The sequence below is a fragment of the Crocodylus porosus genome, unplaced genomic scaffold, assembly GCF_001723895.1.
Source record: "Crocodylus porosus isolate Cpor-Errol unplaced genomic scaffold, CroPor_comp1, whole genome shotgun sequence".
Classification (NCBI taxonomy): domain Eukaryota; kingdom Metazoa; phylum Chordata; order Crocodylia; family Crocodylidae; genus Crocodylus; species Crocodylus porosus.
The window spans coordinates 19,843,825-19,847,544 of NW_017728912.1; positions in this window are offsets into that span (position 1 = coordinate 19,843,825).

Below are 3,720 nucleotides of genomic sequence, written 5' to 3' on the forward strand. Positions count from 1 at the left end.
TAGTTAGCCGGATCCACTCTCCTCCCTTTCTTGAAGATAGGCACCACATTGGCCTTGTTCCAGTCTTCAGGCACTACACCAGGGCGCCAGGAGTTTTCAAAGATCCGTGCCACATTGCTCACCCCTGAATGGATTATCAGGGAACCAGTGTGCTCCTTCCCTCCTCCTTCTGTCCTTTTCCCCTCATCCCTATTTCTGACAATTTTATTTCAGATTTTCTCCCATTTAACCCCATTTTGATGGATGTGCCATTCCCTTAAGGTTCCCAATGGTGTCTAGGGACATAGAAAGCATTCAGATAATTGGGGGAAACCCGAGTAAATGGACTTGAAGGTTCTTTGGCAATATCCCATTAAAAACTGGCAATTGATCAGCTCAGTCAAGATGCTGCAACAAGGGTCTGTCTGGCAAGCACCACCAAACACTTTACATCTAGATCTTAGGATTTTTACAAAACCTAAGTGCTGGCCTGTAGAAACTTCATAGCAATTTCACTCCGTACAGTTGAGTGGTTTCCCAGAGTGCCTGCTTCCTGGATCCCAGTACCCCTTTCCTCCTCCAGCACTTCTACTCTGCCAAGCAGGTATAGGGAATTCTCAAAAACTTCACCAAATACAATCTGCATTTTCCAAAGAACATATTATTCTAAGGGACATGGGTTTCTGAATGAGTGATGTCTGGGTATTCCTACAACTACAGTAGATAGCAAAGTTCCAACAGGATTATAGTCAATGACTGTCAGCAGATGCATCTACACATGCACTTTAATGTGCATTCACCTATTTTAATGCATATTAATGAATCACTAAAAAAACCTGCTCTTTAGTTAATGCACATAGACAGGATAAAGTGCATTTTCTCAGTACCTCACAATGCAAGTACTAGATTCAATGCCCATTAACTAAAGCGTGTCAATGCACATGTAGAGGCACCCAGCCGTATTAGGGTATCAGCAAAATTATAAAACATGCCTTGAAAAAGCAAATGCTTGAAACTTGAAGCAGTCCTGAAACTAGAATATACAGCATACTTGATGAGTAGAAAGTTTACCACGGAAGTAAGCAAATGCCAAACCTTTGCAAAATCTGAGTTTCAGTCTACATGAATTTCTGTTTCTAGTCCTTCTAATTTTAAAGAATATGAATCTACATGTAAACTACATGCAAAAGTGTACAATTTTTGCCTTTCATTTTAAATTATAACTAACAGTTAATCCCATTTATTGTTGGTGGCTATTTTGTCAAAGTCACATAATTTTTAACACTGGCAGTCTGGGGTTACACTTTTGTGTAATCTAATCAGTTGCAAAAGATGAGCTGAAATTTCAGGTATTATACACTTCTTAAAACCTCTAGCCATTCTCTGTTAAGTTCTTTTATCCGCTGCTGTGAGTGAATAGGCTAACTAGAGAAGAATAAACAGCCCTTGCCTACATCTTGTAGTTTTATTGCTTTAACTATTAATATCTGTAAAAAAAATATTAAACCCTCTTCCAAAATGAGGCGTTAAATATATGTATAGTTTATTTCTTTTCCCATGTAGCAATAACATATTGGTCTAAGGGATGTTTATCCTTTACATGCTTATTAAGGGTTTTACTGCTAAAACAAACAAACAAAGAAAACAAAACCTCAATACTTCCATCCTAACTTACCTAGTTGTATTAGTTTTAAGATGTTGCATGTAGCTAAGGCTATTTTTAAAATGACTATTCTAAAGTGCTATCAAATGTACTGAACATACACAGTCCTGTTTCAGTTACAGATTTTAGAAGTCACATAAAACAAAAGTATGTAAAAAGATTCTTCAAACAAAAGGATGAGGATGCTTAGTATGATTATGTCACTTCAAGTTCTGAATACTTTAGCATGCTTAAGTGCTAGCCCTGCAGTTCTTTGTCAGCAACCAAGACTGTCTGAATTCATACTACTATGCTATTATATGCCACTTTTCAATTTGACGGCAACCAAATAATTCTTCTACATTTCACAGTATTTATACAAATTCTTATATTTAAGCTTCTGAAACTTATGGGCTAAATTAGAGGCACTTTAAAAAAAAGTGGGGGGGGAGGCGAGCCAATTGTATAAGGATTCTTTCAAGACTGCATCTTTAGTGAAAGTCACTAAGAAACTATTATCCAGATTTCCTCTCTGAATCAGACAGACTGTCAAGGACTGGAGCCCAAACATCCTTTTGAATATCAACTGGACTGCCAAGAACTGGCCTTCAAATGGAAACAATTTTTTCCACACAGTCTTTCAACTGAGCAGTAATCAGGCTGCAGTAACAACAATACTTGAACATGAAAAACTCTCAAGACTTTATAAAGTCTAACTTCTACACTAGCCTGGCAGCAATACACATATGATGTCTTCCATATAATACACAGCAATAACTATATTCATCAAAGTAGTTTATGCTTAAACTTCCGTAAGTTACAATGATTACAGAAGCAGGCCACACTTGAAGAAGGGGGAAGTGGAAATTAGCTGTAAACCTCAGGGGGAGAGGAAAAAAAAAATCAAGTCTGGTAGTCTTGGTCTGGATTCTGTATCTTTCTTCTTTCCCAATCTCCTGTACAACAACAAGACTACAAACCCTGTGTACAAGTTCCCCATGACAGAGAGATGAAGACCAAGAACTCTCATCTTAAAAATGCTGAACTACTATTGTGTGGGTAATGTGAAATGACAAATTAAATAAATGCCTTACCTATCCATCAGCAGAGCTATAAGATTATAAATATATCCTGAAAGAGAATGTGTGAAACCAAAAATAAATCAAGACAAGTTCAATAGTTATGGAACTGGAGGACAGCAATGCAAGAATCTGCAAAATTTATTTTTCAAAACTTTTTAAAATCAAACCAGGTTTAATGATGGGTTTATTAGCAATATAGATTAATGATCATGTTTACAGCCTGTTCAAAACTTAAAGGCATCTGCTTTCCATGATGCAATGAGAATTTTAAAAACCCATACCCATCGTTTGTACTCAGTTTTGCCACTTCACCTTGTCTAAACACAACAAGAATCTATAGTTTATTGGGGAAGCAAAACACGCTCACTTGCTTTTTGAGAGAAGCTCCACTTTTCAGACCCCTGCGACATTACATATATTACGCGATTCACCAGTGAACTGTGCAATAAACTCAGACTAGTCGCACAGGCAAAATAACTAATTGCACAATTCACTGGTGAATCACGCAGTAAAATTTAGACTGGCCACACAGGGTAAGTAGCTATCACTCCACCCACTGGTCCAGCGCTAGATAAACTGAGAATCTGTGAGATGGCCCGCACAGGTACAGCCACAGCCTCACACTCACTCGAGAATTGTGCAATAAAATGCAGACCAGCCTCACAGGGTGGTAAAAACGACTATCCCGCTACAAAAAAAAGAGCCAACCAGCTACAGCGTTAGTGCTCGAAAACAGGTAACGGTTCTACAGGCTGGTTTCTTCCCCCGGGGATGACAGGGAGGGACAAGGTGTAGCGGGCCCCTATTCTGAAGTGCGGCACCCTTTGAGTTTGAGCCCTGCTGCCCAGGGAAGCAGCTGAAGACAGCAGCAAAGGAGCGCCTCAGCACCTCCCTTGGAAGCGCCAACTGCCACCCCGCCGCCTATTGGCTAGCCGCCCCAACGGCAGCAGAGCCCCCCTCCCCCTCTCCCGTTGTAGCTTCGAACGTCCAGCCTCGCTGTGGTCCGGACGCAGCCCC